At 36.8% G+C, this 27,823-nt stretch overlaps 1 long non-coding RNA gene across 3 annotated transcripts; it reads left to right on the top strand.

Moving 5' to 3' along the window:
• The first annotated feature begins 4 nt into the window (after positions 1–4).
• Positions 5–27,823, top strand: LOC119151596. 3 transcript variants are annotated; one of them, XR_005105471.1, is made up of 6 exons: positions 5–122; positions 13,130–13,238; positions 13,838–13,996; positions 14,223–14,421; positions 18,061–18,551; positions 25,348–27,823. It is a non-coding gene; the product is annotated as an uncharacterized LOC119151596 (long non-coding RNA). The 3 variants fall into 3 exon arrangements; XR_005105470.1 differs by lacking the exon at positions 25,348–27,823 and having other exon boundaries at positions 18,061–19,381; XR_005105472.1 differs by lacking the exons at positions 18,061–18,551; positions 25,348–27,823 and adding an exon at positions 15,169–15,311.

Genomic DNA, 27,823 nt, shown 5'->3' with positions numbered 1-27,823 from the left:
TCCATGCTGTTTCCGCAGCACATGCTCCACAACAGCAACAGCAAGTGGGCAGAGCCAGGCTGCCAGCACTGGACCTGCCCCAGGCCAGAGGGAGCACTGATTTTCACCAGCAATTTGAAGTGGTAAGCTGAGAAACCATGCATTTATTATGTTAGAACTTTCGCCCAAGCATATTATAGTGTAGGTCAGGCTTATCTTCTAAGAACTGCAACACTGTGGTACTGTAGAGCTGCATCAGTTCATACTGTAGAGCTGCATCAGTTCAATGCAGAACTTGCGTGAAAATAAGTGGATTTTTCTATACAGTGTGCATCCTGTTAGTGGAAGCATATTCACAAAGACTCTAACAACTACGAACAGGATTTCTTAAGTCCTGTATGGTGCTTGTGCTTAACTTTTTGATTATGGGCAGAAAAAACCAATTGTAAAATAGAGTATTTTTACAAGACTAATGTATTCACCCCTGACATACTGCAGAATTCTTTATTGAAATGCTGAAGCTCTTTAACATTTGCTCTGTTTTCTCTTGGGACAATTAGTTGGATAATGTTTTAAATAATTTTAAATTATTAATGAAATACCTAATGAAGTAGATCAGTACAAAGATTTTCAAAACCCTCATTTTTGAGAACATCTGAAACATTTTTGCTACTAACTCTATCCTAAAGTCAACATACGGATAAACCATACAAGAGAGGCCAGTTATGAAACACGGTTCAGTAGGTTTTTTCACTAGACAGGGATCCACTTCTCTGTCCTTTCCACCTGCTGAGAAAAGACTCACAAAGATGATCAAGAACATATAGGCGTGGTTGGATTTCTGTTCTTATACCTAAAGATAATGCTTCAACACTGTTTGAAGTAGTGAAAGAAGGTGTCTGCTCTCTCTGCAGCAACAGGATTAAATTACTTCAGTTATCAAACTGCCTTTTTTCCAAATTTAAACTTACTCTATTTAAGCCCATAATACTTAAAGTTACTGTTCAAGAAACTGCCATGTAAAAGAAAATCTCTTTCGGTGCCCTCTGCTAAGCGACTCTGATCTGACGGCCATGGGTGTACATTAAACCATACCAATTATGTTCAGAAATCATCCACATAGCCACAGCAGCTAGGCACAACTTTCAGACATTTGTTTTAATTTGCATACCTTATGTGAATGTAGAAACGTTGTGAGTGACAGGACACTGACAATAAAACTAAGCAGGAACAAAGTGTTTTGCCACCACCACAGCATGGTCAGCTGCAAGTGGAAAATATGATTTCCTGAACAAGAATATCTGTCACTGTTGTCCTAGCAGACTCTAAAAGGCAACAGCTACTCTTGATGACACTGACACAGGTTATGCTTATGCAGCAAGTTTGTGTTGTTTGCTGTAATTATTGTAAAACATTTGACTGGGTCATGAAACCAGACAATGTCAATTAGTGCTCTGCCTGCAGTTCCAGGGGATTAAGCGCTGAGGTGGAGTGCTCAAGAGATGTAAGGGATGCATTATTGCATTACAGAACTGTGAAATGTATAAACCAAATGGCAATTTCAGTGTATGAGGTGTCTCGCTACACTTTTCTCAAGGTCCTACAGTAAACTGCACACTTTGAAGTGCAGTAAAAATAGCAAACAAATGTAAACACCAAAAATGCAAGTATATATGTATAGGTGACTCTGTGTATATAATTATATGCTTATAAACCATACCATTTCATCAGCAAATATAAATTGCTCTTAATTTAGGCAGCTAACGATACTTCTGCTTATTCGAACATGGGTTAACGGACAGAATACTCAAGCATTGACTAAGATATTTCTGAAGCATTAAACAGGAGCATCCAAGTGTCCGTGCACGTAGATGTTATCACACCTTCTCATAGTTAAAGCTACTAGCACTTGAGACTTTCTTCTCTATCTTTTTAGAAAAGGCAAGCTGAGCTCTTTCTTCCTTCTGGAAACTTATGAAAATGCCAGATAAGTACTTCCAAGCAAAATCTAGAGCTTTTGCTTGCTCTTTCTGTAATTTCTCAGATGCTTTTGACATGATTGCTTTTGAAGCACTGCTGAAGGAAAGGTCTGGCTGCAGTTGCAGCCTCTACCATGATGCAAATTTGTTGCACAATAGATCAAGAAACACCTTATGGAAACACTTCAGCATCAGCAACGCTGCCACTATGAAGATCTCAAGCATTTTATACACTAATACTAAGCTTCACAATCCCCTTCTGGAATATTCATATTCTGCCAGATCTTTTTGTGATAGGTGCAATAAATTTGTTTTTACTTTTGTTTTTTAATCAACCTGCACAGCAAGGCATTGGAAAGTCAGCAGTAGAAGCAAGCAGTACTAAGGCATGTGTTCCAGTTCCTAGATACTTTCTATAGCAATCAGCAGGAGTTACGGTCTCACTCTGGCTAATTGGAAGCTGAGCAGAAAATGTTTGCTGCTGCATGCAACTTAATAACGAATGCGTGGAACAAGTTACACATAAATTGCTTCTGATATTTAATTGCTGTAGCATAGCAGGGAAGATGTACAGACTGGTATTTCTTTTAAAGAGAGAAAAGGTTGGGTAACATAATATTGTAAACTGGATGGGTTGTTGTGTGGTGGTGGTGGTTGTTTTGTTTTGTTTTTTTTCAAAAAAATGAAGCATGCATGAACATCTCTGCTTAAGTACCAGCATATGCTGTCTCAATTGCATCAGCTTTGCTAGAGGAAGCCTTTGCAACCACCCTACAGCTGTATGGAGATACAAGTAAACATGCTCACCTGAAAAGATATAATAAATGAAGTGTGAATATTTTTCAGAATGCCTTGGGTTCCCTGCACTCCCACTTACCTCACCTCTGTACTTCATCTCCCATCAATGCCACCTCAGAAAAATGTATCCTTCCCCCAAACAGATGTTATACTACTTTGAGCTTCATATAAGAAAAAAAAAATATCTCCAAATTATACAAAAAAACCCTGATAAACTTACTATCTAATCATTCACAGATGTAAAACATTATTGATAACATTGAAAGTTATGTTTCATGTAAAGACCTTGTATATCCTTGGGCAGAAATTTCATACCAAAACCTAGATCAGAAAGCTATAACCAAAGTATGGCCTCCATAGGAGGGCATGCCATATGTTTCCCTAACTAATTTAAGATCCTGCTTAACAGAATGGCTATTGTCTAAGATGACTCTGGGAAAGAAAAGTCTTTCAGGGAGAACAGAAGCATGCTTGTTTAATGGCTGTGTACAGCAGAAGTGTTTAAAAATGGTTTGTTTCCACGCTAAATTATTATTTTCAGTGTGAGTATAGCAGACAATTTTGGTGAAGAGAAACTCTGCTTACGTGCAAAGTGTGGATAAAGGTGAAGCTCGCAATGCAACGGAAAACATGAACCTGTGTCTTCTCTTGCAGTCAGTTATTTGGTGCCTTGGTTTACACTGTCAGTAGGTTCATACAACTTTTAAAGTTGAAAATCTTTTTTTATCTTTGGAAGTTTAAATATGAGATTTAATTATCTAAAAGGAATTAATTAATTACTTCTCAGTTTCATGTTAGACATGGAATAACATTTCCCCTGCAGAATCTTTCACAGACATTCCCACGATTTTTATCATATCACTTTTTTCTAAGTACAGACACACCCCCACAGTTCCCCTCTCTTCAGCAAAATAACTTGGCAAGTCTTGCCACATCTAGAATAAAAGAAAGACACCAGTTTCTACCCATCATTTTTACCCACAACTATATTCTCTTTCTCATATAATTAATATATTATATTAATATAATAACTATATTAAGGGTTTAAAGCCCCTTAAACGATGGAGCTTGACAGCAGGAAAGCTTGCACTGCTGCAGCTACTGCTGCCCATTTCGGATAGCTGTTTTCCCATTTCATTGCACTACTATTCTGTATTTTGAAAGTCATGAAGAACTGAGATTTTTATTGTAAAATCATGGTAATTCTCACAAAATCATTGAGGCAAGTTTGAAGTTTCTGCAACTGTTATGTCCTGTGTGCTTTTCAGACTGGATCAACAGCTCACTAAATTAATTCTCACGCAAAGTACAGGGACCTAAGAAACAGATTCTAGTCATGTATTTTACTGTATTGAATTATTACGAATGCTGAATGCATAAAAACTTAACCAAGAACAACGCTTCTTTTTATAGCTTCTCCCTTTATCCCTTTTCTCAATATATCTGAATCTATTTCTGGCAGCTCTAATGAGCTTTCAGATTCTTTATGAATTCCAGCCAAGGGGTTAGGATTTAATACATGCTGGACTTAGAGATGTTCCTCCCTTTGGAAGAGCAGAAGGCCTAAAATGAGATCGAGCATCTGAAGCTGTTAAAAGAAGGAAAATTGGCTAAAGTAAAGAAGCTGTGGTGAGAAAGCCTCCTGTTCTAGGGAGTTGTGTAGTGTTTTGCATTGCACTCTTGCCAGCAAGGTGGGGAATAGGTGCAGGTTACAGGAATACCTGTAGGTTACAGGAATACCTGTTTTCTCAAGCTGTTGCACCATTTGGAGTTTCCATAAGAACTATGGCTGGAACAGGGTGAATCTTTTGTAATTAAACCCTCAGCTGGAGCTTAGTTTTGGGATTTTATCACAATTCTGAATTTCACAGGTAACTGTCACAAATATCGTGGCACGCTTGGGGCTGAATTTTAACATTGTTCAAAGTGTAAAAAGCAACCAGAACCTTCTGTGAGAGCTGTAAAAAGCGGGAGTGAGACAGCTAAAATGCTTTATTTGTCTTATGTATAAGAAGACTGAGATATGATTGTATTGTAGTTTATAACTAACTTTTTTGTACTTATTTATTGAAATACCACATGCTAAAATACCAAATTCTAAAGGGATATTTAACCCGGAAACAAAAACCATGGACTTTATTAATGGCTTGAAAATTAGTTAGAAGATTGTAAGGCCCTGCATAATTGAAAAGCGAAGTAAGGGAGATTTTAGACATTTTTTTTTTAATGTGATTAAGCCTTAATTTAGCTGCTGGTTTTGATATTTTTTTTTCCCCCAAAAGGACAGGTAAACAAAATCCAGAATAATACATGTAGCTTGCAGACAATTAGGTCCTTCTGTCAATAGTGTTGAGTGAGACAGAAAAGTTGCTTAAGCTGTGATGTATAAGTAGTAAATTATGGAAGCTGGCAAATAACTGAGTAGTTAAAAAGTCAATAAGAATAGTTTGGGGACTCTGGATTAGGTCTGCAATTGAAAAACTGTTTAAATGACCATGAAGTCATATAAAAAGACAGATTGATTATCTGGGAACAATCATTTTGTGTGAGAAATTGGATAATGGGAATCTGAATTTACATGCGTGAAGAGAACTGGAAAGACTCCCAGGACAGAAAGAGCCTCTTCTAAATTGTTCCACAACAACTTCTTTTAATCCATGTATGAGGTTTTTAAACTCTCACACTTCAGGAAAGCAGAAAAAAAAGTTGGGTTATCTTTGTGGTATGTAAGATGCTTTTTATTTTCTGGTGGCTTGAGGCCATGCAATTCAGTTGGGGAGTATCTAAATGGAGTTAAGATTCCATGCTGTTATTGATGGATATTTGTATCTTGTGTTTAGTTTTGTCACTGTTTTGGTTTGGGATTTTTTAAAGTACTTTTCTGGCAGGCAACAATTCCACTGCTTTCTAACCGTTGCCTGAACTTTTATGTTCCTGTTTTATGGATAGGGTAATCAAGATCATTTAAGATAGAAGTAGGCTGTCAGTAAAAATGTAAGGGAGGGGGGGAAATAAAATTAATGATCGGGGCTTATGACTTGTGTGACTTAAATTGAATTTAAGTTCTATCACATTATGTGAAAAGCTTTCTTAATTTTCTACGTATTCCTCTATTTTGGCTAGGTTTGTGCAGCTTTTTCACATTCACTTATGCATGCTGAAATGGCTATAGATGTGAGCACGTAATGTAATTAGATTAATTCAAATAAGTTTTGTGATAAAAGTTCCTTTTTATTACTGGAAGGTGTCCCACATGTATGACAAGCAAACTTCAAATTTCTGTATTAGCTAGCATTGAAGTATGCATTCAAACATGTATGTTTTGGAGGTGTTTGAAATGAAAGTGTTAGCTAATCTAATGCAACCTGAACTAATCTCTATAGCTCTGCATGTCTTTTCCCTTTCTGATCTTGGTTCTTGATTCCAAACACTCCTAACTTCTAATTCGCTGTCACTAGTTAAAAAGGAAATTTCTGTTTGTTTTAGTAAGCCAATTGAATCTGAACCAAGGATTTTAACGTTCATATGACGTATGGTAAAAAACAGCTCCAGGTTTTGGGTTCATACTCTGTCCAGGTTCTGAGTACATATTAAATTGGGCACATGTTGTCCTGTGCATCCATATGAAGAAAAATGAAGAAAATCCTTGATGTAATCAGAAAGGAGATGCAGGATACTCCTGTGGTGTGGGTAACCGAGGAATTAGAATTGCAAGAATTAACACCTCAGAACACGTGTCCCACAGTATGGCTTTATCTGTTGTCTAATAGCATGTATATTGATAATTATTGGTTTAAATTCTGTCTATATTCATTAACTAGAGACAAAAGAGGTATTTGCTTAATGCACCCAATCAATTTAGATGCAAAAATCCACTTGCAAGAGTGATTCAGGCCCCCAAAGCTAAATGCTATGAAGAAGCTAGAAGCCATCTACTATTGCTATGCTCATACTGTAGTGATATACCATATCCTATAGATCCAAACTGAACTCTGGTCTTAGTTTGTAAACTTTTGGAAGGGGAGGGAGTGCAGAGCAGAGTCTCTGGTTCTGATTTTTAGTCCCAGAACTGAATCTGTATTTTACAGTAAAGCTGATAGATCCAACTGGAGCCAGTCTCTGGACCACTATAGTGAAGTACCAAACATTGTGTAAAACGTGCAAACCACCAAGTCAAGGAATCACAGCTCTTCTGTGGTCTCTCCTAAAGGGTGCATTCTTGCCCGCATAATGGCTTTGGAAAAGTTGACTGAAAAATCCACTGCAAGTTCCCAGTGTTTTCCCCACTGAAAACAAAGTTGTAATGGGAGTCGCTGGGGTGACATGAGGGGGTGATTTCAGCCTGTTCTCATATAGATAAGCATTTTTGCACCTTGTATGACCTTGATTGTCTGACAGCTGAACAGATACCGCAGTAAGTTTCTGCTCATTTGAAACAATTCTGTACAGATGTTTTCATAGGATAAGAAAGCTGATCAGAAGGCACTTGAAATCCAGGAAAAGATAAATATAATATATGAAATAAACAAATGCAACTGACACTACTTGGACTTTTAATTGATGTCTTGTGCTGTCAGCAATGCTGAACATTTAAATGTTTTGCTCTAGATGGAAAGTGGAAACCTTAACCCCTGGAAAGCGTAGTCATGGGAATTGCTGCACAGGTTTTCTCACAGTAATTTTTGTTTCAAAACAAAATTAAAAATTAGTGGAGTAATTCAAAATAAATACCATCCAGCCAAGAGATTTTAATCTGAACCTTTCTTTAGGGTCAGGCAAGCCAAGATAGTGTTTGTAAAAGATTTTGTGATTTCTAGTCTGGTCTCTGAAGGAAATGAGATCATGGTTTGTCATCTCCTGCTCTGTACCTGTCCATCAACTCCCACCTCTGTATGACAATGTTTAAATCTATTGGCTAAAGGGACTACTTGGAAAGAGGTAGAAGGGCTTCAAATACTTATTTAACAGAAATTACTGTGAAAAATAATAATAAAAAAAACTATGGCAAAGATTTGCCTTGATTTGCTTTGTGATTTAATTTTATTTGTCTTGATAAAATAGTTCAGAACTTCAACTGGGAAACATCACCTGGAATGTTCTAAGTATGGAATAAGCTTCAAGTAGGTCTTGTGTTCGATCAGGTACCAATAAAACCTAAGTGTGAGAGACCAGACTTCAACAATTCTACTGTTTATGATTCTGTTTATTGTATTTCTGGTTACTACAAAGGTAGGAAATGCCTTCCTATGACTGCACGTTCATTGTCATTCAACTTTTCTTGTCTGCTGTTGGGAACGTGAGATGACATCTTCCCTTGTACAGCCATACAGACTGACTGGGCTTTATGAAGTCCTTTCCTCTGCACTCAGTATTGTATCCTAGTCCTCAAAGTTTGCTTCACTGTTTGCTTGAGCCATTTCCTGCCCTTTCTTTCTCTGAGTGCTAATTAAATATGCTATCCATGAAAAATCTTGGATACACACTGCTGTTTCAAATGTCTCCTTCACTCTTCTGCGCTGTCACAAACTGGAACCATAACTTTGGAAACAGTTTGTTCTTTCTGGAGCATTCAGTTTACTCCAATCTTTATTTCAGATTGAAAACTTTCCAGAACACAACCCATCTTCTTTTTATACATTCTCAAGCACACAAGGCTCTCAGAAAATAACAAATACTAATATTAAACACAAATATACAAGAAGGGTTTTAAATTTAGTGCATGAGATTGCTTGAATCTTAATGACATAAATTTGGTTCTTTACATGGCTATTGTCTTTGAGCTTTAATATATGCAACAATACACGTTATGCCTTCAAGAAAAATATTGTGTGTGTATATAATACATATATATATATATATATATAAAAATGTGTTCACTAGGAAAATAGAACATAAGTATACAGAAATCCTATGTGTTGGTAAGTTCCAAAATTAACAGTACAAACAAAAGCTGCATGGATAGAGATCTGTTTACTGAAGGGAAATGAAAAAAATAAATAAAATCACACCTCGATCAGAGGGCCAAATTCTCTGTAGATAAACTGGCACTTATTTTCTTCGCTAACTTGGCTTGGAGGTTTCAGGTTTAGCTCTGGACTGCTCTCCATTTCTTGTATTGCTGTAGATTTTAGGTCTGGTGGCTGTAAGGAATGAGGGAGAAAAATTAGATAAAAGACCACTCATGCCTTTTTTTCTTTTGTGAGGTCTAACGCTAGAAAAATTGTAACTACTCCAGTGATTGCATCACAGTGATTGTTTTTTTGTTAGGGGGGGTGGCAGTGGTAGTGGAGAATGATGGGGGGGGCGGGGGGGGAGTTATACACGCTGAATTTTGCCATTTTCTCATCCACCAGATCTCCAAGAACTCCCAGAGCCCAGTCAGCCAGCAGCAGCACTATCTGAGTCAGACTGAGCACAACATTGCAGAAACAACCCCCCAGCCTGGTCTGCTCAACAAAAGAACTCTGACCGCTGTTGTGCAGGCAATGCAGGTGTCCAAATGATCGGCCATTTGGCATTTTTATGGAATCAGTTAACAAAACCAGTTCAAAGCACTTTTCAAACAAGAAAATTAAGCCCATTCTGCGTCACAAGAAGCTTTCTTAGGGAAACTGAGGCAAGGGAGCCTAAACACAGTTTCTCAATATTCAGGTTTTCATTCCATGTAAGGGAAATTGTTTCTTTCTGTGTCTTCATTTTACTGCATGATTGTTTTGTTGTCTGTTCCCAGTTATAAGTTATGCTTCAAGTCCTGTGGGATTCAGACCTCAGGTTTCACCAGCTCTTCCTATGTCTTACTTTTTCATATAAGAAGCGCTGCTGAATTCCTCTTGCCATTCTAGTCAGCAGAGTGTTAACACTGGTTTATGTGAGGTTGAGGGATGTTATGTTTTTTTCTCTTTCTGTACCTGTCAATGTACGCAACTCAGAAATTTAAATAACAAAGCTTATTACACAATCAAGACAAGTACAAATGATTTAAAATCATGTTTAAAACAAATCTTTACTACTAAATTGTGATGTGTATACAAAAACATTTAGAACTGTTTTCATAACTTTCTGTCAGGTGTTTTTTTCTCAGTTCTGTTAAGAACAGAAATAGCAAAAAGATCATTTGAACCTTGGAAGATGGGCTGAGATTCTGGCGCTGTTGTCATCAAACCCCATTGAAGGAAATGGCACCTTTCTTAAATTCGGATGATGATGTTATTAATCTTTTTTTCCAAACTGAAGTGAAGAAGGAAATAAGTGTTTGTCTATAAGAACAACAACAACTAAAAAGCCTTTTGCTTGAAAATTTCTAATCAGTTATGAAAACTGTTTTTGTGGGACATATAAATGTTTATGTATATTATTCTGCATGTGATTTGTTTGGTAAATTCTCTTTGGCGTTCAACCATCTTAGTGTACTTTGAAGAAAAAATGGAAGTTTTTTGTGTAAGTGGGAAATGATGAAACCTAATTGAGACCAGTGGTATAAATATCAGATGAAAAACTTTGAGTTAAAAAGGCTACTTCAGACATTTAATTGCATGTCCATCACTAGTTATAGGCATTGCAATCATGAAATGAACAGTACTTTATTGCATCTATTGTTTTAGGCTTTAAGAAAAAAAAACCAAACCAAACAAACTATAAAAATAATTAGAACTTCCTGGTCACGAGGCTTATTTCCTAATCCATTGTCTACAGCCAGCCAGGAAATCACTTGACATCAGTCACTGGGAAGGCCACAGGTAATTGTGCCAGCTTTATCACTTCCTGAGCTAACGCTTGTAGGAAGCGGACATGAAAACAATAACGTTTTCAGTTAGGGTTCATTTACCATTTAAAAATAGAAAACTAACACGAGTTTAACACTTGACTGTTACCTCAGGCTTGAAATCAACCATATGAAGGGACAACTGGCAGCCAGAGCTATTGACCTGTACTACTTTCTTTAGAGCTTTAGTAAACAACTAACCACCCCTAAGTACCAACTTTGACAGCTTCTCTTGTTCCCAGCTATGTATTCCAATGTATTGGTAAAATATTCATTACTAAGATTTGTGACAAAGGCAACACTGTCAGATTACAGGCTCAAATATAATCCAAATATAATTAAATAGCTGTACTCATAAATAGCACTTTTCCATGTATGAAAAAAAAAAAAATTAAGACCTACTTTGATCTTTTCCAGAATTCAATAGAGCTGTACTATAGATTCAATACATTTTTTTAATTATTATTATTACTAGCAGCAACATTTGAAAGTCAACATAAGTTATGAAGAGATATGGCTGAATCTGGAACTTTAAAATAACCAATAAACTTTTAGAAGCAAAGCAGTTACTACTATTGCCCTTTCCAGGTGAAAATTCTGGGTATCTATCTAAAACTGGATTAGAGCAAAGAATAAACTCCTAAGTGAAGAACACTTATTTGATATGGAATCACTCACTGAAAATTGCTCTTTGTTTTATCCATGGGTTTTTTTTACATTTAAAATGTACATATACATATGTTTATATTTTGAGTGATTTGTGGTACTGACAGGAATGTAGGAACTTTCTGAAGCTGTTCCTTGACAGATTCAGAAGAAAGAAGCAATCTACTGTATGCATCAGGAAGTATGCACTGACAGATTATGAAGCAGAAATTTTATGCAGTGCAAAGTGTATTGTATTTGCTTTATTTTTATAGGTATAAATAAATATAGCGTGAAGTAACACCCACATATTTTTTTGAATTAATATTTGAAGTGTGAAGTTAAGCATTTGAAATTCATTAGAAAGTACAAGAATCAGGCCACCTTGATGATTTGTTTTTGTGGTCTAACTTCAATGAAAAAAAAATTATCATTGCCAACATTTTCTATTTTATTTCATCAGTTTCATTTCTGCAGACTTTTGTTTCTCTCATGTACATCCTTTTGCAAGACAGTCTTTTATTGCAAAGATGTGGATGTGTCTCTTGACACTTGGGTTGAATTTGTATCAGTTCTAGACATTAACAACAGGAATTTGCAACACTTTGGGGCAATGAATAGCCAGGCACATTAGTCTGCACGTAATAATTATAATTTTTAAAAAAGACACGAAGAATTAAAATACTTGAACTTAGCATTTAACGTGGCACTGAATGTTCCATGTCGGTTATCTTATTAGCTCTTAACCAAGTGTCTAATATCTCTCATTGATTAAAGAATGATAAATTTATGTAACTGTTATTTTCCAAAAGGAAAAAATGGCCCCAGATAGAGCCTGGCTGCTTCTGTCTGTGCCATGCAGAATTAGCTGAGCTTCTCACCGGCTCTGAGGGTCTGCAAATAGTGTTGCTAAATTCACACTTTGAAAACACTCAACCCTCTGAAAAACAGATCTTATATTTGGTCTGGAATAAGAAGCTTTCACTGCCATCTTGTTCAGCAAGAATCACAGTATCTTCCTTTGTAGGTTAACAATGTTGACACTGATTAGCATGGAGAGGACAAAAGAAATGTAATGTGTTTGGTTCTGTTGTTGAGGGGTTTATTTTAATTCCTCTGAAAAGACTTCTCAGTTCCTGTAATTCCATTCTAGAGGAACAGTGTAATAATGAAAACTGGTCTATAAGTCCATTCTAGGCTAAGGAATTAAAGCAAATTTAAGAGTTTTTAATTTAAATCCTGAAAAAGTAATGCTTCTACTTGGAATTAAGACAGGTTGTTCATCAGATGCAATGTGGCTGTTGCTGTGCAAATTTGCAAACTTTCAGGTTTTTGCTTTGAGAAACTAGCTCTTTTTATACCTATGACTCAAAAGCTTGGGAAATGTTCAGTACATCTACATGAAAATTAGAGTAAAACTACTGCCATCTTGTTTGAAAGGTACAGCTGAGGGTTTTCTATAGTTTTAATAATTACATTTTAATACGGAGCATATGTACAAGTGATCTATACCAGCGTTTAAAATTCTCTGTGCTCTTGTTTTCTGTTTTACCTTTGTGATAGTTATACCAACTAACTGAGGAAAAAGACTTTGGTATTGTTATGACTTGCTTCTGTTAGTACAGTTTTAGCTCCAGATAGAATGAATTTACAAATAGTAAAGATCTTTGCATCATTTTTGCCAATCCTCCTATGTAATTAATAAAACTGGAAAAAATGTGCCCTTTTTTTTTTAAGTTCTCTAGAAGAGAAAAAAAACCCAACAAGCTAACGATGAAAGAAGGATGATGGAATCAGTGTGGTGATGAAGGAGCTGCTGATACTGGAAAAATCACAGAAACGGTCATTCTTCTTTTCCAAGAAGGCAGCAGGGAGGGGAGTGCACAGGGGAGGGAAGGATACCATGTCTTTCAGTTCTTCCTAATCACCTTCTTGACCCAGAACTCCTTCTGTTCTCTTATTTCAGGTCAAGGCCCCTAATTAGCTGTTAAGCATGCTGTGTTGGCTTTACAAAGCTGGTTGGAAGGGTAAGAGTAAGAGCCTAGGAAATAGAGACCTTTTCAATTTGGTCTAAGGTGAGTCTAATGCAGTAAGTCTTTAAACTGCAAGCTTCTTCAACTCCAGATCAAAGCAAATTATTGTGTAGTGTTCAATATCTCTTTCAACTCTCACTCAAAATGCAAACATATACTACTGTACTTTATATACAACATACCTGGAGAAGCATATCTGATCCCTTGCTTTTAGTGAGTAGCAACTTAGCCCATGTTAATGTCACAAAGTATTGTGCAGGGCTCCTTCTTTGTAGAGGAAAGTATTTTACACAGCGAGTAAAGGAGGAAAGGATTATGTTTTGTGATAATTATCACCATTCTCAGGATGCTCTTAAATGCATATTAAACATTTGTACAGGAACATAAGTTTTGAAAATACATCAGTATAAAATAATCTTCCTGACACATTAAAGAAAATTATAAAGGAATACCACTGTTCCTTGATAATCTGACAGAAATCATTTCAATCTAACACTGGAGAACAAAAGCTGAAAGCAAATGTTGCAGCCATAGGGGTTATGTGAGTATAAGGCTGCCACATACATTAAAAGTAAGCTTCAATGCAAGGGAAAGTAATTTTTCATACTTGTGTAAAATTTTGGCTGTCTTTTATTGCACAGAATTTCTGAGTTGAAGGTGAAGAGAAAAATCTTCCAGGTCAATGTTGCAGGCTGTCTGCTGGTGCTCAGAGTACGTCTTGCTGACCGTATTAATGTGATTCACCTAAACTAAAAGACAGAATGTAGCTGAACTTTAAAATGATACAACACAATAAAAAGGTAAGATTTTATGTCCATTGCATTTTTTCTACAACACTTGAAATCACTGATATGCTTTTAAAAATTGGGGCAAAAGAAATTAGTTTAGTAATATAGATTAAAGCTTGTGAAAAATACATTGAAGTGAGTACACTGCTTAGCCTGTTTTCAGAGCATGACCAGCTCATGGACCTGCATGTTTTTTATTTGTATTAATCTTCTCTTCTCTCTTGGCTCTCAACCTCAGGTACAAGCTCTAGGAAAGAAGTTCCGTGCTTGATCATCAAGGCCACCACATTACACTATGAACAGTGATAATATTCTTGTGAAATGTAACCACCAGAACCTTGTGCATCCTTTGTTAACACATTTAACATGTTAAGACCACCTGACACAGTTCAACAGCTGAAGGCACTCAGAACCTCAGTCCTCTTGCTTCCTTCCAGGTAAGACCTCTTAAGTTCTCCAATTCATTGTTTTCCATTATTTTCCTTTCTGAACAAATAGTATTCTTGGTTTTGTGGCTGTCTAATCATCACCAGCCATGCTTCCAAGCTACTGAAGATGGTGTGTATGTGTACACTTTACATTGGCCAGAGTTCTGAAAATATTCATAATTTCTGTGGAACTTCATTATGACATTATAGATGGACTTTTTCACAAACCCCAGACAATTAAATGTAACAATGAAGCCACCCAGCAACTCTGGATTTCTTCCTTAACATCTATCTTGGGGATGCAGACAATGAATGATAGAATAAACTTCTGCAAACTAGTTTAAAATAATTTTTTTATAAAAACCTGCCACCAAGGCTGCAGTCTTTATATTTGTTGTTCCATTAAACCTCACTGCACTTAAATGAAATAAAAACCTGGCATACCTTGGGTTCATCATTCAAACATTTGATACCTTCCAACTAATCATGTGCTTCTTCATTCCTCACATGGGTTCATCAAGAACCAAACCCTTCCTTCAACTCCCTACCTCACTTCTCAGCTTCATCAGAAGCTAATTGGGACGATCACAACAGGAAATGGCATGAATCTCCAAAGTGACCTTTCTCCTTTTTCTTTTATGAGGGGTTTCAGCTTTCTATCAGATCAATTAGTTAATTGGTCATCACTCCCCTAAACACATCTCACTTACAAAAAAGCCCTCACCTTAAATAAACAGCCACACTCCTTCATTTCAGGTTGAAGGCTGGAAGCTCATTATAATTGGGTTCTGCTGCTGTTTCTTTGAGCACTCTTATCTGCTGATCAAGCTACACGTAATGCAATCTTCTTCCACATGAACAAGAATGTTATCAAAATAAACCTTTTTTTGCTGCCCCTCTCCTTCTGTTTTCCTTGCAATAATGCTAAATGAAATAGTAGGCTATTAGTAGACTATTAGACTAATAGTAGAGAATAGTAGAATAGAGCAAGATCGAAAGGGAATTTTATATTCACATGGTATTTTAACTTAAATGTTGTTATTGAATCCTGCATTCAATTACATTGCAGTTGTACTGTTAATGATCCCCTATATAAATATACAATATCATACTAGCAGGGAAGTATAAGGTGGTTATAAAGAGGTCACACTGTTTAAAAAAACAGATATGATGTAGCTGAGAGCCTTTTAGAACCCTTGTCCAACCTACTTTTCCCTGCTCTTTCAGATACATTTTGACTTAATCCTCTCCTTTAGTATCCTATTTTTTGGTTAGTCAAGATTCCTAGCAACAAAGTAATCCGAAAGAAAATGAGGACTAAATAACTAAATATCCCATGGTTTATGGAGTATTACTGCAGCTGTAATATATATACTTTATTTAAAGAGACAGCACACATTTTCATATACTGTTAAATATTTTTTTTTCTTTTTCTGTGTGTGTGCTCTTAGGTCTGTTATGCAGGACCAGTCCATAAATTGTGAAAATTACTTTTTCCTAAACACGAACAGGGCAAACACATGAGATTATTGTGAAACACAAGCATTGCACAAGAGAGTGCCATTTCTCTCTGTGACAATGGGATTGCTCCCAGAAGTCTTCCAGATTTGAAGCTGACCTTTGAGACTGAAAGATAATAGACACCTTAAGAACAGCTGCTCTGATGGGCAAAAAAAAGGCTCCTGTAAAAAGTATCTGAAAGCTATGACCAACTGTACAAATGAATTTGTTTATTGTAGTGGTCTGCTTTAAAATTAATATCAAGTTTAACGTCTCAGAGTAAGAGACGTATGAGACACAAAATGAGGCATTTCCAATGCTTAGGAACTCATTCCCAAGCTCTTTAATAGTAATGATCAAAAATATGTATCCAGAATCTTTTTCATTCATCACTGAAAAAGATCTCTGTCCAAAATCAAATGTGGCTGCTGTTTAGGAGTACATGGCAACACTAAACAAATGTTTAGACAAGGGGATGAAAAATATTATATGAAAAATTATACTTCAGTAAGATTTATTTACAGAAAGCAATGTAGGAAGAATTGTTTTAAATGTTTAACATGTTTTCTAGACATAAGCTTTGGCTCCTGAAAGATACCAGCATTCCAGTGATTACTAATATAATGGACTTAAATGTTTTGCTATACTAATGTTAATAGAGTTGCATCCTTATCAATACCATACAGAGAATTTTTCCTGAACTAAATATATCCTATATATAAGGATTGTTTATAAAGATTCTACACCAATGATTAATGTTTTTCACTATGTTTAGTAAATCAGGTGTGTCATTGTGGTCAAGTGCTCTTTCACCATTAATTTAGGGTACAGAAGGTAAGCAAAAGTTGTAGTGGTCTGCAGCTGTATCAGCAATTATATATGTGGGCATCACAAACGATACCTTTGGAATATCAAAACCCATAGATTTAGAGAAAGAATTGGAGCACAATGCTGATTGTTATGATATTTGCGGTTGTATCTCCCAAGGAATGAAAAAAGAAAAGTGTGTGTGTATGGGAAGTTGCTGAATGTTGTGCTTTAGTGTAAAAATATGTGTACTAAGGATCAGGAAGGAACTGTGCTGCTGTTTTTGAACTGAGAAGGTATTTTAGAAATAGGCAGTGTTTGTAGGAGAAGGGTGTCTGTTGTGGGCTAATGACACCTTTATTTTGATGTAGCTAGGTCTAGATTTCTTGAATAATTCAAGACGTGTACTTAATTGCCAATAAAGTATACAGAGTGTTAAGACATCCATATTGTCTTGCAAAAAAGGCTGCGAGAGAATGAAAATGTGTTTAAGTAAGTAAAGCTTAAACCAGTGCAGGATGAAGGTTTTAATATAATCAAGAAGTGAGAATTAGAAACCCCGGGGAAGGAATTTGTATGAGTAAACCTCAACACAGCACTACCCTCTTCGTGTTTAGCTATGTATGGCTTTCATTTACTTTTGACAAAGTGAGATGATAAGAACAAAGTCAGGACACAGGTGTCAAAAGTCATTTTTGACATAAGCAAACACAAGTAAATGGTAAGTAGATATTTATGCAGTGGACTCAGACAATAACAAATCATTTATGTAAGATTTTAAGCATTCTAATTGTGTGGTGATATATGATATGATGTTCAAGCAGCCAGAGAAAAACATTAGGGAGGAGGTGGGACAGAAAGCAAAAGGATGGTTCTAGTAACGTATGTGACAAGTAATAGTCAGTCTTGGCTAACCTTTTCCCTGAGACTGGAAGGACACTCCTGGTGGATCTAGGGGCTTTAGTTCACTGATGTTTGCTGGTGAACATCATATGTTAAGGTATGGAGGACAGCTAAACAGATAACACTGTTACAAAACTTTTGCATATACAACACTAGTTAAGAATCACATTTAACAAAGGGAACCTAACTAAAAACTTCCCACTAATCGTAATTGGAATATAACATCGGTCTGTTTATAAGCATAGAGGCAAGACCCCATCTCTGGGGGAGGGAGATGGATTGACCTTAGTCACTGGGTGGATTACAGTGATGCACTTCTCCCCCTTCTCCGGGCTGTTCTATGACCCTAGGAGCTGCTGACTAGTCCTTGGTGCCTTGAGCAATGAGTCAGGCAGTTAAGCAGCCCTTGACTGTACCAGTAACTGTTACTTTGCTCAGGCACAGAAGAGCACTGTCCGTACTGGAGCTCTCATTGACTGATCAAAGCAAGGAATGAGAATGGACACAACCTGCTGTTCCCCGACAGCCCTGGAAAGCTGCTACCTGGACTGCAGCCTGCGTTGTAACCTGAGTGGAACGGTACCATTGCTCCTGGCATTTTTGAAAAAATTATGAACTCAGGTTGCAGCCAGGATGGAATTTACTAACTAAATGGTGACTAAAGCCGATCATCTCACAGCCTTAGAAACAGCAGCCCTCAAGCGAGACCTTTGTGAGCTCTCCTGGGCCGCAGCAGGCACGTGAGCAGCATCTCCCCCTGAGCAGGACACCGCTCCGAGCTCCAAACCACCAAGTCTGCGATACCAGGGGACTGTTGTGGAAAGCTGTGCTGATACCCCAGCTCCTCAAGGCTCAACCCGTCACCCTTTGAGGAATGCAAAAGGCATTAGACAAAGGCATTCACTGAACTCAAGGGGAACTTTTAACAGGTATAACTTTTTCATAATATGCATTGCAAGCTTGAAGTAATCTACGTTATTTTTGTCATTTAAAACAAATTGTACTGGTTTGCTGCTAAAATCCTATACATAAAATCTTGAATTGTGAGAAAACTCTTTCTCCCCCTTAGACATAAACCATTGTCCAAGTGTGAACTAGGAATAGACAGCTGCACCTAAACTCTGTGAGTTTAGAAACAAGGGCACCTACTCTAAACCTCATGACTCGACAGAATAGTCTCCTTTATTCTACACCCCACTCTATATCCCTCCCATTAGGCATAAACCCTTGACCAAGTCTGAGACTAAGATTGGATCTGGCTGCACCTAAACTCTGTTTGAGTACAGAAAGCAAGGGGGTCCACATTAAATCTTGTGACTCATGTGTAGATCACCTTTACCCTCTTATGCCCTTGACCTTTATAAACTATGCCCACCTCTATTCTGACTTGATTTCTACTTGATTTGTCTCTGTGCATTTACCCCATGTAATCAGTAATAGAGTGAACCTTGCCATCACATCTTGTGCAGTCACATTATTAAACCTGTTTCATTCAAACTCTTTTGGTGGTGATCTTTAAGTGATCTGACCTAAACCACTCCTTTTGCAGCACAGCAGCTTGTTAAAAATGAAAGAAAGAGCTTCTAAATCACTTTTGAAAAGAGATTAAGGAAGGGTCAGATTCTGCAAGCATTAGTCCTGCTGATGAGCACTTAACAGCTGTAAATTCTATTGTCATGTTGGCCTTAAATAGGATTTCTTGGATGGGTTATGCCTAGTCTATTATACTCTGCCCTAACTGGAGCTTTTTTTTTTTTTTTTTTTTTTTTTTTTTTTTTTTTTTTTTTTAACAAAGAATGATCTCTTAGGTCTAAGAACAGTGTTTCCCCTAGTAAAGAAGAAAGACAGAATTGCAGATTAGTTCGATAATCAAGAAAACCATGGAAGTTTCCTCAGTGACCTGAATAGACTTTTTCCTCTATGGCACTTTAGGAAAGTCTACCTTATTTTAAATAAGTTTATGTTTTGGTATAATACTGAGCTGAACGTTAACATTGTGGATTTTGAGTCTGATCTACTTCGTAGCATTTGGGTATTTTGGGATGTGGCGATTTGGCTGAAATCCGAATCTGCCCTACAAAGATTTTTATTTTGCCACCTCAAATGCCAGAGCTGTCTTTTTTGCTGCTGCCTACTTTGGGGCAGAAGCCCAGGAATGTTTGGCAGGCTAGGGCTCTAAAGAGGGACTGGCCACCCGAAGTTCTGACAAAGTGAGCACAGGTGGTACCATCTGCAGTTTACAGTAAGGGCAGCATGGTTTTCAGAAAGGAAGAAAAAGTGTCAGGAAGATAATTTTCAGAGGTGGAAACAATTTTAAGAACAATTTTAACCACAGGTTCAAGAACTAGCTGTGATCTCAACAGCTGTTCAGCTGAATCAAATCACCTCAAACTCTAACAAATACCTTGCAAACAGTAACAAGTGAGTAACTTTTTTGGTGGGTGCCCATTTGGAATACTCACGTATCAACAACCAAAAGATTTTGTGAAGTGCCTGCACTCTAAATACATTTGCCTAGCTAACCTATCACCTTGTTGAGGTGCTGGATGATTGCTTTATAGCAGGTGTGGATGTTTACTTTCCTCTAAGAAATGGTCAGTAACAGACCCGGTAACAGGCCTTTTAAAACTCAAATACGATATAAAATACTGTCCCAAATGTACAATATAAAATGAAGTACTTGAAGATGCAAACTGCTGCAAACAGCTTCTCTAAGAAGTTGGATGACTTGGTCTAACAGTTCTAATTTCCTGTAGGCTTACCTAAATAAATGAAGAAAAAAATGCTCAAACTCAGTTATTACAGAAAAAAGATCACAGGATCTCCTTGCAATTTCAAACCCAAAACATCTAAATTTATACTTCTGGAGTCAGAATTCCTTGCAGAAATAAATGTGTTGTACTGGGCGAGTCATTCATTGACCAATAGATAAGAAAACCTTACCACCTCAGAAAAATGCTTTTTTATGAGAAATGTATACAAACCCAGCTATGTCTTATGTCTTATTGACCTATCATTTGCTATCCACCAGGGTTGATTTGGACACTCATTGGTTTGGTATAAAGAAAAAAGATGTTTTTCTTGTTTATAGCTCTAAAATTTGAGAATAACTTTTCCTGAAAGGCTCAGCAATTATTTCAAGAAACTGAAGAAATGTATTTAAGTGTGCAAGTACTTGATCTTGTTTCCAGCAGTGATATTTTCTGATCTTCAGTAGTAAACATAACACAAATATTAGCATTCAGACAATTTTTGTAGTTTTTCATAACTAACAGAAGTGCAGTCCTCTCTAATTGTAACTGGAAACTGAGACAAATTGATAATGTTTTAGCCATAAGTTTGATTAAGCTTTGCTCTTAGTTCTGTGTCTTTAACTACCAGCCTATTTTTGCTCTAATAGAGCAGTAAAATCCAGTACTTGAACGTAAAGGTAATGCTGCAGGAGAAAAGAAATTTTCAAAATCACAAAGATAAATGCACAGAATTAGATGATGAAGAGTAATGTCAGGTTCACTGTGTCACTTTAACTTCCCAAAAGCATTGATAGAAAGAATTAAGTCTTTAGTGGGTTTGTGGTGTTCATGGTGAATGGTTGGATGCTCTTGGATAAATCATGTTTTTAAAAGGTATGATGTTCTGAGAAAGCTGTCTATAAGCTTTTCATTCTTGCATTAAACTGAGTCCTAAATCTACTGATTGCAAAACCCAAATATATCCAAGAGGGGTGGAAATTAGAACATTTTTTCAGTTTATCATGCAAATATATCAATATTATACATTGTGCACATATATACACACATAGTTTATTTATATGATGTATTAATAAGCTTTTTTTTTCCAATGAAAAATGCTGCAATCAATGTTTGAGGAGGAAAGTGTAATCAAACTGCAGAACCACAAAGTCTTCTGAGAAAACCTGTTGCCTTATGGTGATGTGGTGATATTATTTACATCTTATAAACACAGTCACTGATTTGTAGCTCCTGTCAGGGATCCTTAGTGTTATCTTGCTGCTCATCCTGTCATACATGAATGCCTACCTTTGAACCCTGCTTCTGGGTGGTTGAGCCCCCTCCTGGAATTTATGCTGTTTGTTTTGAACCTTTCATGGAAGAGAAAAAGGCTGACATATACTCAGTCAAGCATAATATGAAGACCTAAGCTGAAAGCAAGCTGGTTTCACTTATGCCTTTTTCCCCAATACGATGGTAAAACCATCACATCTTCTGTTCCATTGTCTATAGCATTGGTGCGTGTGTACTGACATCCACCAATTTTAAAAGCATAGCTCTTTATTTGATGCAATTGATTTTCCATCTCAACAGACTATATTGAGCTGCCATTTGACCAGTGTCTAAGTAAAAGAGTGAGCAGGTGAAGGGAAGTATAGAAACAACAATATTGATCAGCTAAAGAGAGACAGAACATTTTTAAGAGCATAAAAACATAAACATCCTTTCCATCAGTGACTGCATAATTTATGAACATCATCCTGTCAGACCACGCACTGTTTGCATCTGGTTTTCTGTCAGATTCACCCGAAATCTGTCTCATATTATATTTGACTGTGACAACAGTAGTACTGCATAAAGTTCACCACTGCATAAAACTCACACACAGACACAAAAAGTTATCACTGGGCAAGTACAAGGTTCAGTTGTACCTGTGCTTGACTAGTTTCTCTGTCTTTTTTTTTTTTTTTTTTTTTAACTGTCTTCTCACAACATTTTTTTTTATGGCTTTAGGCTTTGTAAATATTTTTTTAGCAAATGAAGGTGTTTCACCAAATGATTTTCACAAGCTTAACTTGTTTTAATGCAGCCTTCAACCTTTGTCACATGACAGTTCAGTAAAAAGTGCCCCAAGTTTCAAGCAGCCTGGTTTTCAAACTTTATATTTGTGACTTACTCAGGTCTGTTCTTTGTGAATATCTACTTTGTTCTAGGGATTGCTATAAATCAAAGCAGTCCCATCCAGCTGGCTTATCTCAGCAACTCTGAATTTCAAAAATCAGTAAAATAGGTCATCCACTACGCTGAGGCACCAGTGAGCTCAATTCACACCAGCATCTTCTGGGATGAAATTCTAGTCCAGGATCCACGCTCTGCCCAGTTCTTAGCTTTCCAGAGTAGACTTGGTAACTCCTGGTGGATAGTTTAGTCCTGTGAGACCTGGGAAAGTGAAAGAGAACTGTATTGTCAGCTACTGCAGAAGCATCAGAAGATCTCATGGCACGGGGAGTGGGGTATTGGTGTACTATAGTTTAGTCAGAGAATCCTCTTGAAAATCACAGAAGCTGTCAGTTCAGATGGAGCAATATGCAGGTTAGGGGTTTCCTGGCCTAGAATATGTGTCTATATCGCTTTGGTTTTATACATTTTTGTTGGAACCATTAGTTTTCCTCCTCTGACATCTTGCATTGTGGTCATAGACTTGAGATGGATCTGCTTCCATCTTTTCCTTTGGTGAGCATGCTAAAAAGATCAAAATTACTTTGAATATCAAACCTAGTTTTTTGGGGCATACAAAGAAGGAACTTTTTAAAGAGGATATGCAGTAATATTGTGTCCAGCAGATATTTAGAAAAAAAAATAAAATTTGAAAAACATGATGCCCTGTGTCCTTTTCTACAGGGTCATATGTTTACGATGCATCACTGGATTTCTTTATTGCAATAGGATCTACTGTTGTGGGTTGACGTGAGCCAACATCTCCTGGAGTGGAGAAAGCAGTGTTGTATTGCTCACTACCTTTGGGTCCAAGCAAGAAGTCTCTGCTGCAAAAGGTGCATTGCTGGAGGAGGTTCCAGAGCAAAAGAAAGACCTTTATATTTCCCAAAAAATGTTTTGCCTTCTCTTGCCTGTGCTAAAAGTTGATTGATCACACTCCATTCAACAAGAACTTTGCACACTTTAGAATTATTTTATATGGAACTATAATTATAATTTGTGATTAATTCTACCTAGACTGGAAAGCTGCATTATCTTCTACCAAAAGTTGTTTAAAGTAACTGCATCACATGCATTTATAATGTGATTTGACAAATGTGAAGGCTGAGGGTGGAAAAAAGGGGTAGGAAGAAGAAATGTAGGCTAAGAACTCTCTGCTGTTTGAAGGGTATCTGAAGAGACTGCATGGGAGTAATGAGAACCATTTATTTTCTGAGAGACAATCCTGATGAGCACTAAATACATTCAAATCCAGTTATCTGCAGATATCTTGGCAAGGGCTGATTTTTTCTATCCTACTAAAAGCAGTAACACATTTGTATTCAGTATACAGGTGATCCTCAGATCATCCTTGCAACATACAGGGGGAAAGAAAGAGAGGAAATTTTGAGAAATTATACATGTAATTTTTCTCCATATTCCTTTTTCTACGCAAAAGATGTAAAAGAGGGGAAAGGTGCAGTTTCTTAATTTTCAATGAGTACAAGAGTGTCTGAAAAAAATTAAACTATTCTAGCTGTGACACTAAAATTTTCAAATTTGCACAATTTGACCTTTGGGAACTCTAGAGCTGAAAAAGCATGAACTGTAATTGATGCTGTTCTGTCACTCCACCACACTGACTGCTGTGGTGTTTTAAGTGGGAAGCATATCTATGCTATTTCTGACTTTTGTTTTGCCAAGACAACCTCCTGACCACATAAAAATAACTCATTCTAACGTTTGTTAGCAAATCTCCTTCAAAATATTGCTGAAACCCTTATAGGGTACATTTAAGCTGTCTTAGAATTTCTCTACTGGTTCCAAAAGTTGCAGCATATCCTCTTATTTTAGTTTAATTTTGCTTTCAGGAAGGACACTGTTTATCTGAATGCTTTGAACACCAGGGTGTTCAATTACTCAAAGTTGGATGTATCTGGTAAATTCATGAGAAACTATTCTGTGGCTTGCTTCTAAACAGTGAAAAACACTCCTACCATGGGAGACAATTCAGCTGTAAGGCCTGCTTGTGTACCTAAAAATAGTAAAAAGGAAATTCTCATATACTGTAAATATTCGTTTATTGAAATGATCTTTAAAAAAATCTGGAATAGGTGCACTATGATTAATAATTCTATGTCATAAAGGACTATTCCTTGAATCTTCTGTAAGGTCATTATCAGTTTAATCAGTTTGCATTGCTAAAGACCTCAAAAGACCTTACTTTGTAGAATAATTTTGGAAAATAAAAATGAAACCCTATGATCTATTCTAAAATAAGTCTATGTGGATGTAATTTTTTTTTTCTTCTCACTGTGAATTACGAATATATCCCATACTGCTGCAACATTTTAATAACGATGTTATCATTTTGCCTAGACAAGAAAAACCCAGAGATTTATGCTAATGACAGCAATTATGTATGAAATAAGCATATGTCAACAATATGTAGTCTTTGGTTTCACTGGGATACATGTGAGGAAAACAGTGGGTTTACTATGAACTTATAGTGATGTACTCATCAGAAGTTTGACTACATTTTTCAAAGCTGTTCAGCATATGTGTTTATTTTCCCAGCCTTCTTGAGAAAATTCTGTCCATGGCAAATTATGGTTAAGAATAGTTCACTAGGATAATACACTTACCAGGTCTCATAAATGATCGGTCCTACTGAGTATTTAAAGATTGAGGTTTCTTTCTGGGCCAGTGCATGAGGGACCTTCAGAACAGTTGTAACTTGGCTTGAGAGCCAAGACAGAGATAAGGCTGTAACTGAATAACCTTGTCATCATACTAGGACATGCAAGTTGGATCTTCTCCATCGGTATAATTCTTGCAACCATTGCCAGCTCCAAGTGACATGGTAAGTATGGAGAAAATCACAGGACTGATAAATTAGCCCCTGCTCTCTGTTCTACTTCCCGCCCCCCCCCCCCCCCCCCAGTTTGCATTTTTCTGGAAACCTAATTTTCTCTCCCACCATACAGTTATTATCACATGGCCAAAATACACATAGCTGCTCTAACATGAGGAGTTCATTTTAGTGTTTTCACAGAAGAAGGTATGCTTGTTAGATCAAATATTCACATATCTGAATGACTGAAGGTGTAACAAAGAGGGACCAATATGGTTGTAGACAAGTTTCATGTGTTAGAGGTGGTAGGATTTGTTCTGGCCCCCAAAGTTAAACAATACTGCTTGCAGGTCATCGCAGGGAGAAATATACATTTATGGGTAGCCTACAAACACAGAGATGTACTTCTTAGGCTAGTTAATATGACAGTTGCAGCCAGCAGATGTTTCAGGTGAACTATGGCAGGACATGGCTGATTTACTATCAAAAGAATTATTTACTGCTGTAAGTACCTTTCTTTTCTGAGCAGAATATACAAGCATTTAAGGTAAGAGTTTCCAAAGGTTGCTGCCCCATAGGCCATATAGGAAAAAGCATGTGAAATTAACCTTAAATTCACTCGTAACAAGTTATATTTATTTAATTTTTTTTACCTTGCAGAAAATGTATAAAATCTTCCACAACTCAACAGTGACTGCACATCTGTTTCTCCCCTCACCTTCACAGTTCAGTTTTTAGCCATAGTTAAAATGGCTACAATGTTAACGTTTTTCTATCCAGTTTTTAAAACTAAAATACAGCCTCAAAAGTTTTGTGAAAAAAGAAAAGAAACTGTTTCTTAACCTATAATTGATTTAATTTTCTGAAGGATAATATCTCAAGGTAGAGCATGACAATAATAATGAATATTTTCTCACGTTGCTGCTGCTCTGTGCTCATTAGTCTTCAATGTCTTTTAAACTATAAATATTTTTAAATAGAGTGCTTACAAAAAGGACAAGTCTTCATCAAGTACCTACACTGTTTTGAGGTAGGAAGGGCCAATTTATGTGGTTTATTTAATTTTCTTCATGGGAAAGCCTTATCTGTTCATTGTATCTGTCTTCACCACTTAAATTATTTTCTCTTACTGTCTTAAGGGTACTTATCTTCACTAATCTACAGAACTAAAGTTAACATCCATGTTTCATACGTGCAGAACCAAAATGGAAATAATAATTGGCTTCCCAAGCTCACACAGACTTTGGGCAGAATTGCCCAAGTCCAAGACTAATCCTATATTCACCATAAGTATTCTGATCTTTGTCAAAGCATTGAACCTAGGGGAGCTCATAGCCGGACAGTATGTCAAAGGGCAAAGAACAGCATGTCCAGGCTGGACAAGGCGAGGCTGATAAATTCTGTATTACCAACATCTGAAATATTTAAGACAGTATTCTTCAGTTACACCATGAGTTTGAAATCAGTACAATGAGGAATGTATGTTGTAGCTCCCACTGGATCAAACTACTTTTGTAAGCTTCATGAAATTTTAGCTGTTGAAATCTGTGTAAAGACCTAGATTGTATGGAATAATTTGGGAGCCTGCAGTAATCCAACCTGGGTAGTACAGAGGAACAGATAAAGAAGATAAAGGGCTGTGACCTATTGATCAGAGTGGCATTACAATGGTTTCAGTTTTTATAACATAGATGTCATGAAAGAAATATTAAAATTCAAAAGAACGTGATGCTTCTAGGGTTCCATTTTATTAACCCAAAAGAAACGGTCTTATAAAAAACCTATTGCTTTTCCTCTGAGAAGAAGGAAAAATCTCAGTTTAGCCACAAAAAGTATGCAAAACTCACAATCATGTAAGAAAGGGGCTTAAAGAAAACACAGCCATAGCAAATATCCACTACTTTCATACTGCTCATCTGCCAGAGCTTCTAACAAGGCTGACAAAAGCAGTTTTAAACCCTGAGAGACACTTTTTCTTTAAATACGTGTATGATGCTGTATCCATGGACCAAGCAACTAATCAGGGTGGCAGATAGCTGTTATTTTGATGACTTCCCTTTAAATATTTTTATATTGGATAAGGAAAAGTCTCAGCTGTAACTGAGAATGATTAAATCACAGTTCTGTACCTGGTGTTATATCATGACTGGACCACCGGGGTGAAGGAATGACAAGATCACAGGCAATCCCAAAGATGCAAATAATCCAAAAGCCACAAAAGTGAAAAGCTTGAAAATAGACTTTTCTGCTACCCCTTCCACTGCCTACCCTTGTCCTTTTTTCCCCAGTCACCTTGCACTACTAAATAAAGAGCTCCGTCTGAATGGGTTCCTTCCTTAAACAAGAAATCTGTAAACCCTTTGCACAAACCTGCATACTTCATTTTCCCTTCCCTTACAGTCCACACCTTAATTATGCA

The sequence above is a fragment of the Falco rusticolus genome, chromosome 7 (genome assembly GCF_015220075.1).
Source record: "Falco rusticolus isolate bFalRus1 chromosome 7, bFalRus1.pri, whole genome shotgun sequence".
Classification (NCBI taxonomy): Eukaryota; Metazoa; Chordata; class Aves; order Falconiformes; family Falconidae; genus Falco; species Falco rusticolus.
This window is presented reverse-complemented; position numbering and strand designations above follow the sequence as displayed.